This window comes from Nycticebus coucang, chromosome 2, assembly GCF_027406575.1.
Source record: "Nycticebus coucang isolate mNycCou1 chromosome 2, mNycCou1.pri, whole genome shotgun sequence".
Lineage (NCBI taxonomy): Eukaryota > Metazoa > Chordata > Mammalia > Primates > Lorisidae > Nycticebus > Nycticebus coucang.
The window spans coordinates 71,044,871-71,056,559 of NC_069781.1; positions in this window are offsets into that span (position 1 = coordinate 71,044,871).

An 11,689-nucleotide genomic window follows, 5' to 3' on the forward strand; every position below is an offset into this window, starting at 1 on the left:
CATACACATGACATAGTATCATTAACTTTAAATAAATTTGTTATCAGATTTACAAAAAAAAAACATATGCTAGTATTAAATAGAGCTATTATACATTTGCCAAATGTGGAACCATGGAAACAGTTTCTTAAATCCTGGTTATGCATATACAAAGTAAATTTTTGGTCACTAGAAACTGTTTTGGATATGCATTTTTTAAAAATTCCAAAATGAACCTGGTCTTTCCCCTGCAAGGAGCACAAGCACAGAAACTTTCAAATTTTAAAATTATTATGTATTGCAGTTATTCATGTGCAAAAATAATCTTAAATGGTTTTTACGGCGAGAGGGTTGGCTTTTTTTTTCTTTTTCTTTTCCAGCTACCCAAGTGTCAGAAACAGCTGAACAGATGTTTCTCTCAACATTCGACAACTACTTTTGGGGTGAAATCAAGTATAAAAATTCAAAACCCAAAGGATAAATTTTCAGCAAGTTCCAAGCAAGTAAAATAAATGATGGAGGCAATGCTTCCAAAATTTCAGGTATAGTCTCCCTCTTGGCGAAGGACTTAATGATCAAGCTGAGTTAAGTCATTGTATTTATTCAGCATCTACAAGGTATATGTGATAAGAAGACATGGTTCCTGCCTGTAAGTGGCTTGGTTCCTAATAATTAATTCAAATAATAATACCAATTAGTAAAGATACCCTAAGTTATAGTCTTACTCTTTTGATTATCTAGGCTTTTGAAAAGTTGGATTCAAATAACTGACTTCTATTCCCAGCCAATTTTAAGTGAGAAATATAGTTAAGATAGTATCTTATTTTTGTGCTCCAAATGGAGGATGTGTGCTCTGCACAAGTTAGAGAATAACCAAGATACCACCTGTGTGTTGTGCATAAATAGAAGGTTGTTGTGAGGGTTAATTTTTATGTGTTGACTTGAGTAGGCCACAAAGTGCCCAGAGACTTGGTCAAACATCATTTTGGGTGTTTCTGCAAGAGTGATTTGGATGAGATTAATACTTTAATTGGTAAAATCAAGCAATTTCCCTCTATAATGTGAATAGGCTTCATCCAATCAGTTGAAAACCTCAACAGAAAAAGACGACTGACTCTCCACCATGTAAGAGAGAAATCCTCCCGCAGATTGCCTTCAGACTTCGGGTGCAACGTTTGATTTTCCTCACTGATGGCCTTTGATGTAGAACACTGGCTCTACCTGGTCTCTAGCCTGCCAGTACACCCTGCAAATTGGACTTTCCAGCCACCAGAATTACATGAGCTAATTCCTTATTTTATAAACCTATATGTATAATATATAACTTTATTTATACAAATACACATATATAATATATATCTTCCACTGGTTCTGTTTCACCCTCTTCTTTCTCTTGACAATCCCTGCCTGCCCCAAGTTCTCAGAAGCCAGTGAGAACTTGCCCTTTGCACTAGCTACCATGGACTCTCATAATTAGTCAATCTTTGGAATCTGTAGGGAAAATTGAGCCCTGGTCTTTAGCTTGAAGACTTGTTCCTGCTTGAGAGACCTGGAGAATCATGAGAATGGTGTGTAAGTTGTGTGCGTGAAGGATATCAGAAAACTGGCCTCCAAGAGAGAATGTATATGTGAGGTGTGCCAATCATAGTTACTGTAAAGATTCTCTAGATTCCAAAGGTCCCTGGATGCTGAAGGCAGAGGTTGTGCTCAAGGTTGCAGTTTTGCAAAAGCAAAGGTAGAGACATTCTATCTGACCTTCTCCTTCTCCTCCCTAATTGGTGCTAATGTTGAATAAGCAGCTATCGTCTACTTCTTCCTGTTTTATGATAATAAATATGGACCTGAGGTTTACTCGAGAGGGCTCCTCCCAGAGTTCCTCAGTCCCTCAACACATACTATGTGTCAAGCCTCTTCATTCCTTGAGTCAAGACCCCAAACCCCTTTAAGAGTCAGACAACAAAGTCGGGGTATGTCTAATATTGTCTTAAGCACAATATACACAGGGTAAAAGAACTTGACAAGCAGTTAAGAGAACTGAGTCTTAGTGCTTGTTCTGCTATAAAAATGGAATAACTTTAGGAAATATAAAGACTAACTACTACAGGTTTAGCTCTTATCCTTAGGATGAGAGGGTTTGAATGAATCATGTATGATTTGTTTTATGATTTTTAATTTCTGTCTGTGACTACAAATATAAATTGCTGACTCTCTGCTGGACTATTTCCTAGAGACGTTTTTCATTTCCCTGATTAGTTGATAGTAGCTTTGTTCTCAGTTCCGTCTTCACAAAGTAAGCCCTGTTAGCATGTACTTTCAGAGATGTCACATATTCATTTATGATTTATTTCAATTGACAGAGTCACTTTAAACTTTCAGCCCCTCTCCTCAGCTTCCAGTTAATGAGAAACAACCACTATTTTCCACACTCTATTTAGAATACAAACAAGCCTTATAACCACCCCTCCCCCCAACAATCCCTCTCCATATTTTGCCATTTTTACATTTTATATTCTCTAATAAAAAGTGAAAAAATTTCCCCTCAACTATTAAAAATATTCTGGAATGAGACATTGTACTGGCAGTTAGGATTTGGTATGAAAAATTCCTAGGATAAGGGAGATTTGAGTTGTAATTTAAAGGCCAGAAATTCTATGACTTAATAGGAAAGAATGTACTCTGAGCAACTAATGGAAACAAAAGAAATACGGTCCACAAGCAAGAGATGAACAGAATGACAGTAGGAGAAAAGCAAAACAAATAAGTAATTAAATTTACTGAAAACAAATGTACTGCAGAAAGGTGGAACTCATAGCTATGAAGCATATTGCAAGTACAAGTCAGACCTATCAGGTGTAGAACACGAATGTCTTAATTCTGTAACTGGGTAAATGAGGTGAAAGCTATGTTGATTAGTAGGATGTAAGCACTCCAATTTGTACAAATAATCAACACATTGAATCCCATAATGGCACAAATGTATTTATGATCTATGTACAAATGACTTAATAAAAAAATAAAAAGTAAAAACTGATAAAGAATGAACACTTATAATAGACAAAATATACAAAGCACTTCATAAAAACCACAGGTGATAGAGGTTCAAAGATCAACAATCACTGTGAGAAACTAGAGAGGCTTCTGAAAGGAGCAAATATCTGTGATCAACTTGGGAGACCAGGGAGAACCTCAAAGATGAAGGTGATCGGTGTGACAAAGGCATGATTGGCCTGGAAGGGGAGGATACTGACGAACTCTGTCAGCAGTGTCCAACCGTCCCAGCAAGATCCAGAGAGACAGTGTGAGCAGGAGAGAGAAGGATTTAAACAGTAGAGAGCAGAATGCTGACGTGAAGGGGATCAGCAAACAAAAACTCAGAGCAGGCCCCATTCAAGGCCAATATAATCGAGATGATGGATTACATAAATACGGAAACAGGAGAATTTGGCTCTCCATCAAAAGTGTGCATGCAAATAAGAAGGGTAGAATTTTGGTGTTTTGACTGACACGATGAACTGTAGAACTTCACCAACTGATAACAGAAACTACAAGTGGAAAGAGAGAAGATGAAGGTCTTCTTTTATTTAAAGTGAAATGCCTTAATCAGCTCTTCTATAAAGGAAAAACTCTTCCTCTACTCCTGATACTTCTGACACCAAATGTATAGGGTTTCCATACCAAGAAATTCTCCAGTTCTCTGCAGATAACAACTGGGTGTCCTACAATTTAATTCAATTCAGATGCTAACTACTGGAGTTAGCACAGATGCTATAGATTAAGGGTTCAAACCCACAAAACCATCTCCCACATCAGATGCAAACCACAAAGAGTGGGGCCCCACATTACCCAAACTCCCTCTGACTTGGCTACAAATCAGGGGTACCCATGACTTCCTTCTACTATTCTATAATGTATTGTAATGGTTCATAGAACTCAGGGAAACACTTTACTTACTATTCCAGCTTATTTAAAAGGGTATTTAGAGGATACAGATAAACAGCCAGCTCAAGAGGTACACAGGGCAAGGTCCAAAAGAGCACAAAAGAGCTCCCGGGCACAGGAGCTTCTGCCCATGGAGCTGGAGTGCACCACCCTCCCAGCATCTCTGTGTGTTCACCTGCCTGGAAGCTCTCCAGTCCCTATACTTTGGATTTTTATGGAAGTTCCATCATGGAGGTATGATAAAGGTCAAATGCTTGACCTTTGGTGATTACCTCAATGTCCAGACCTTCTTTCTGAGTCTGGGGTGAAGCTGAAGATATCAACCTCCTAATCATATGATTGATCCCTCTGACAACCATCCTTTCCCCATTCTAAAACTAGCGAGGGGCCCACCATAGCTCACTGTCTTAGCACAAAGTATACGTATACTGAAAGGGGTTTGTTATGAATAACAAACTCCTCTTCCCCCCTACCACTCAGTACATTCCAAGCTCTTGTGTGAGGAACCCTAATCAAAGAGCAAATATTAGAAGGAAACAGGCTTCTAGTTTCAATCAGGACATTAAAGGATTTTAGGAATTCTGTGTCACAAATCAGGGACAGAAACCAAATACACAAGATTTTTTACTATGTCACAGGCTCCTACAACATAACACCAGACATGGACTGGCTTAAGCAACAGGGTATTATTTCTCACAGTTCTGGAGGCTGGGAAGTGCCAGGGTGACTGGGTTCTGGCAAAGGCCCTCTGCCCCACTTTCAAATGGCTGCTTTTGTGCTGTGCACTCACCTGGTGGTGAGAGGAGGCTCTTTGTGTCTTCCTATCTGTATAACGGCACTGATCTCATTGTGGGACTCCGCCTTCAAGATTTCATCTTAATCCTATTTCCTATTCAAAACCCAACAGCATCACAGTGAGTGTTTCAACATATGAGTTTTTAGAGGATACAAAATTCAGTCCACAGCATAGCAGAGGAAATATCCTCCCCTCGCAGAAAGAGGTAAAAGCTGAGGCCGACAATAGCAGCTGTGAATTCAGGATAGGCCACCCGACAGTCAAGACTCATCCTCAAACTATGTTAGGCACCAAGAGACCAGAGGAAAAACACACCCTGCCATGAAAACCAGTGGCTTATTATTATACAACAAAAATACTTGGCAGAGGAAGGGCAAGATATTTGTCTCGAAGAATCTTTGCAGAGTTCTGAGATACTTCTGGGTTTGCAACCTTCTCCTACCCATCCCTAAGGCCTTATTGAGTATTGCTGCGAATCTGGATCCCAGCCCCTCCTTTTCTTGGTGGTGTGATCCTCCTGTCTGCCTATCCGCCACGGAGGGGCTTCCAACCCTGGAAATCAAAATTCCTCCAGTGCAGGAACCTGATTTTACCACTATCTCTAACCTCAACCCTGAGAGTACTGCCTGGAACATACAAAATTCTCAATGTGTTTCCTGGCATGAATGCAGCTAGAGTAGTGGTTCTCAACCTTCCTAAGGCCAATGCCCTTTAATACAGTTCCTGTGGGTCACGACCCACATGTTGAGAACCACTGAGCTACAAGAATCACCTTGACTATAAAGTCATCGCCTTGATTATTCAAGGCCTTGATTATTTATTTATTGAGTGTTTACTATGAGCCAGGCTCTTTCCTGGGCATGAAAAATACAAAAGATGAATGAGAAATGATTCTTAAAGCTCATAGGCTAGTGAGTCAGAGTTATACAAAAGTAGCTAAATCACTGTTTAGGTTATAGCTAGCATTATATAAAAATATTCAAGCAGGGGACAGTGCCTGTGGCTCAGTGGGTAGGGCGCTGGCCACATATACCTAGGCTGGTGGGTTCAAACCCCATTTGGACCAGCTAAAATCAACAATGACAACTGTAACAAAAAAATAGCTGAGGGTTATGGCAGGCACCTATTGTCCCAGCTACTTGGGAGGCTGAGGCTAAGCCCAAGAGTTTGAGGTTTCTGTGAGCTGTGATGCCACAGCACTCTACCCAGGGCAACATAGTGAGACTCTGTCTCAAAAAAAAAAAAAATACCCAAGCAGAGACTAAGCACAGTGGCTCAGGCCTGTAATCCTAGCACTCTGGGAGGCCGAGGCGGGTGGACTGCCCTGATCTCAGGAGTTTGAGACCAGTTTGAGCAAGAGTATGACCTCTTCTCTAAAAGTAGCTAAGTGTGGTGCTGGGTGCCTATAGTTCCAGCTATGTGGGAAGCTGAGACAAGAGGATCTCTTGAGCCCAAGAGTTTGAGGTTGCTGTGAGTTGTGATGCCATGGCACTCTACCAAGAGCAACAAAGTGTCTAAAAAAAAAATGAGCCTTTTTTTGAAAAACATCTAAGCAGAAACTCTAGTGCATAGTTTCTGGGTATGCATTCATTAATGATTCAGCCAATGTACATTGACTGCCACCTGACAAGGAGCTTACACAGACCAGTGAAATGTTCCTTTTACTAGAGAAGTTTATCATGGTCATAGGGAAGTCCAATGAACAACACAGCAGGTACTAGTACATATATTTATAATATCGGATGGCATCCAGAGGAAGAAGCCTGCCGAAGGGGTCAATGAGAGGATTAAAGAGGAAGAATCACTTTTTTTTTTTTCTTAGAGACAGAGTTTCACTTTTTCGCCCTCGGTAGAGTGCCGTAGCATCACAGCTCACAGCAACCTCCAGCTCTTGGGCTTAGGCAATTCTCTTGCCTCAGCTTCCTGAGTAGCTGGGACTACAGACACCCATGACAACGCCTGGCTATTTTTTTGTTGTTGTTGCAGTTTGACCGGGATCAGGTTCGAACTCAGCACCCTCGGTATATGGGCCTGTGCCCTACTCACTGAACTACAGGCACCATCCCAAAAGCACATAATTTTCAAGAAAAATCTTTAGCCTTTCTTTTTCAATCTATGGAATTCTTAAGAACAGCTTTAAGAACAGAAACCTAAGAAGTGGTGCATGGGAGTTTGGGAGTGTGAGAAGCTCAGAATGCTCAGCTGTCCTCTTGGTCCCTATGTATCTATAAGATCCCCATGTTGAATCTGGGGATATGAAAATCACTATGTTTCTAGCACAAACATTAAAAAAGATGTATCTCGGGTTCATTTCCAAGTCCCCTATCTGACTTGTTAAGTAACAGCCCCCAAATTGCTTGACAAAACCATGTTTTAGTGTCTTCAACAGGGAAAGGAGGAAGCAGCCAGGCCCATGCCAACTTAACCCCCAGAAATCCTGGGAGGATAATTAGGTACCATCTCCTGAATCTCTTCAGCTTCTAAGAAAGAAAGAAGGGACTGGGTTGGGGGTGCTGAGACCTTATTAACAGGGAGGCTTTGGCAATCCCCAAGTAGAAGCATCCTGAGTGCCACACACCACCCCGATGACCACGGGCAACATTTCTCCTCTGGAATAGAGGTTTACTTCCTGAAATGTTGTTTAAACATTTTGGTTCAAGGCAGAACATTTTCGTATTAGAAGGGTGATTTAAGAGTCAAGAATATAGTGATTTATTTGAGGGTGGAAAGAATAAGATAGGTAAAATGCTTTTCCAAAGAAAGATCAAGTCTTCCCTAGGGGGTGGATACTCAGTCCTTTCTCGAGCTGAGGAAGGCAATTAAATTGTTCAAAACTGTATTGATTTAACAGGGCAAAGCAGCTTTGCCACAGACAACCATTTTGTGGGCCTGCCACGTCTAGCATCACAGGGACGGAACTCTACCTGCTTTCTCTGCAGCCTGCCCCACATACGAAGTTTTGGGGGAGAGCCTTTGCTTCACAAGTTTTCCATCTGAGAATGTCTTCCTCCCTCCTGGATTAGGATTTATGGCATTATTTTTGCAGCATAACATTTAAAAATCACTAAAATAAAAATCAAAACCCAAAATGATACCATTGTCTCTGGACAAAACGTATTCTTTCATACCAACTCGTATTTTCCTAGAAACTTTGGTATTTGCTTTTAATTCTCTGAAAAGGGTCTTCAGAAAAATTTGGAAATGTGTAGAAGTTATCAAAAATGATATCTTTTCAGACCAAGGTCATTGAATATACTGATAGTTCTTAATCCTCTATCTCCACTCTCTCAGCTCCATTTTCTTCACTCACAGACCCATAAGGGCATTTATCTGGCACTCTACTTGTTTTGTAAATAAAGCTTTATTGCAACACAACTATCTTCATTCGTCTCTATACTGTCCATGTCTGCTTTCACACCACGATGGCAGAGTTGAGCAGTTGCGAGAGAGACTGCCTGGTCCTCAAAGCCTAAAATATTTACTATCTGGCAATTTGCCAACCCCTTTGTCTAAGTGCCTCTGGACATCTCAATTTGGATGCCTTGTACCCTTCTTACACTCTGTATGTCCACAATCTAAGTCACTACCTTTTTCTCAAACCTGTCCTTCTCCCATAGTTTACAAGCTGTCACTACCATCAATCCAGATGCTCATATAAAATATTGATCCATTCTTTCCTCTTCCTTTTCTCTGTCACCTTCAGTAGAATCCAACACTAAGTCCAGTCCAAGCCATTTCCAAACCTGAAGCCATCACAGTCTTTCTAAAATATAAAATGAGTATGTCACTTCCCTGCCTAATAGATTGTGATGATTTTCTATTCTTATGGGCCATAAAGAAATCTCAGCCTCCTCAACCTGTTTTCTGGAAAGCCAGGTACCATTTGGCTCTTGCTTTCCTGAAGATCTCCCTACCGGTGTCCCTGGCTGCTGTCAGTTACTTGAAAACCTCCTATTGGCTTTCTCTCACCTCTGAGACTTCAAGTATGCCATTACCTTACTTAGATCAAGTTTCCCTTTGCACAGCACTTTCTGAATCATACTTCAGAGTCCAGCAAAAGAAGGGCTCCTTCAGGAATACCTTTTTGCATCTGGACTGGCTTTGATCCTCCCACATGTAACTACATTTCCACTTCTGCAGCACTTAACAGACCTTCCTCTTAACTCGTATTAACTGTCTTCTCAGCTACACTGTATACCCCTTGAAGGCAGGTATCTTTTTCTGTCTGGTATATTATTAGTGTGCTGAGAAATAAAAAGTGCTGAGTACCATCTGTTAAATAGATGATTGAGTGGATCCATATTACTCCAAGAAAGAGATACTTGAGAGAGGGAAGGTAATGAAATTGTGACAGAGGAAACTCACTTCTCTTGTATCACTTTTCCTGCAGAAAGTAGATTGTACAATGCAAAACTCTGTGAAAGTCCGCAAGGAAAAGAACTATAAGCATGTTATTCAGTATAAGACTGAAAATATAAGATTGGAAAGTTCATGGTATTGCGATGCCCAGGGTCTTGAGCAATATTACCAGGGATGGATGGCACTATCACTACATTATCTTTTACAGATTTAAGACTAGATCCCAATCTGCAAGCCAAAATAAGCCTTTACAATATAAGCTTTCTGATGATTAGCCTTTTACTCAACTAGGCCAAATTAAAAGGAACACTCTGTCTCCAGGAGGGGCATCTGCTAGTTGCACTCATCAGTCCCATGATGCTTCTGAACATTCATGCTTTCTTATAAAACTGTACTGCCAGAGGTACATGTGGGAATTAAAGCAATTTCCCAAGGTTTGTGGGAAGCACTATTTCTAACCTTTTCAAGTAAATATCCTAAGGTCACTTTGGTTTGCATTTACAGTAGTCTTTGGTTTGAGATAGACAAATATATAAAGTAAGAAAAAACAAAAGTGAACAAGAAAGCAATGGATCAAATACGATGCATATTACCACTTGAAATAATGCAGAAGAATGAATAATCATGTCATATAAAGGTATGGAAATCACTTCTAGAATTATGAAAACCAGTGTAGCTGCCTTGCTTCACAGAGGAACTGCAGAAGCCAGTGTAGAAAGAATACAAAATTCTCCCTCTGGCTTTCAGCTTTTGATGAGATATAAACATAATTAAGACAGGAACATTTAGACCAGAGTTAAGTTTATACCTCCAGAAAGGAGCAAATTTACAGGCAGTGTTAAGACAGAACCAAAGATAATAAAAAAGGGATCTCAGTCTGCAAAACTCTGGTCTCTATCTGCATGGAGATGTCCTGGGATCCAGAGTTTCCAAGGGCATGTAGATTTGATTGCAGCTGTGACATCCTATAGGACAGTGATCAGAAAATAGAAGGAATTTAAGACAGCAAAGACTTATAATCCCCCTGAAAACTCAGAAGGTCCTCTAGACCAACGGTTCTCAATCTTTGTGACACTAGGGACCAGTTCCACGAAGATAATTTTTCTACAGACTGGGATGGGGTGGGGGTGGTTTCAGGATGATTCAAGGGCATTACATGTCCATCTCAGATCATCAGGTATTAGATTCTCATCGGAGCCTCAACTAGATCCCTATATGTGTGGTTTACAGTAGGGTTCCTGCTCCTATGAAAATCTAATTCTGCCACTGATCTAACAGGAGGTAGAACTCAGGTGGTGATTCAAGTGATGGGGAGTGGCTATAAATACAGATGAAGTTTCATTCACTCTCCCACCACTCACCTGCTGTGTGTCCTGGTTCCTAACTGCCACTGATTGGAACTAATCCATGGCCTAGGGGTTGAGGATCACCACGCTAGACAGTATCATCCTAGTGGAAAAGATCTTTGAGTTTCTGCAGATCACAGATTTGTTTCCCCCAGTCACTTTTTATATTCAGAAGTACTTGCTATACTTCTCTCAGATTATTAGAACTGGGCTTACCAATGATAAGTTGTGAGTCCTGGTATGCAAGATGAAACAGGAATACCTTCACGAGAATTTTATAAATATATGGACTTTCTTTCATGCCCTGGATGTTGATGCTATCAAATTTTCACTGGTCAGCATTTATCTAAACCAGTGGCAGGGTGGACCACAACTTCCTGGTCAGCATTTATCTAAACCAGTGGCAGGGTGGACCACAACTTCCTGGCCTGGCTGCTGCACAAGACTTACCTTCTAAAGAAGATGGAGCCCACTCAACTTTTCAGCCAAATCTATGTCTTGGGTAAACTCTTCTTGGAGTCCCAGTTCCTTATTGGCTTTGCAAACTTGTTCTCCATCCTTATCATCATGGCCAGTTCAACATGGCAAACATAGTTGATTCCCTGATAGTTTTGGGGAAATATTGTTAGTAGCCTAACTCAGTCTAATCTTTTAGGACCTGGAAGAAATTTGGGAAAACTCTGGAGGCTCTCAGAAATCATGATCTCTCAGGGCATGTCTCCACAGACTGAGAATTTAAGTAAGAGATATGAAAGATAATTATATTTGGACCTAGAAGAAATAAAAAGACATCCAAAGAAAATGATGCTCTCTGAGTATACAGGAGAGGCTTCACCCACCAAAGTAATCAGGAAGCCTTTCTTTCATCTAGTCAAGATTAATATATATCAAACCGAGAGTCATATTAGTGGCTCATGAAACTAACTTGAAGGCTCACAGCTAGAATTTTGTTGCGGAGGGGAGGGAGACAAGATGGCGGACTGAAGCCAGCTTTCAACAAAGGCTCCCGTCCAGAAGGAGAGTTAAGGGACAGGAATTTAGTAAGTATCCTGGTGGACTTGAGCCTCACCAAGAGAGAAGGCTGAAGAACGCACATCAACACCGCTGAGGCAAGTTGTGATCACAAGGACGCAAACAAAAGGTACAAAATCCACCACCAAGCGGACGGGAGTCCCCCTCCCCCATGAGACCGGCTCTGGAGCCCCACAATTTAACAAGCGGGCAGAAATTAAAGGCTCTCCCACTACACTCCACGGGAAAGACCTTCTAA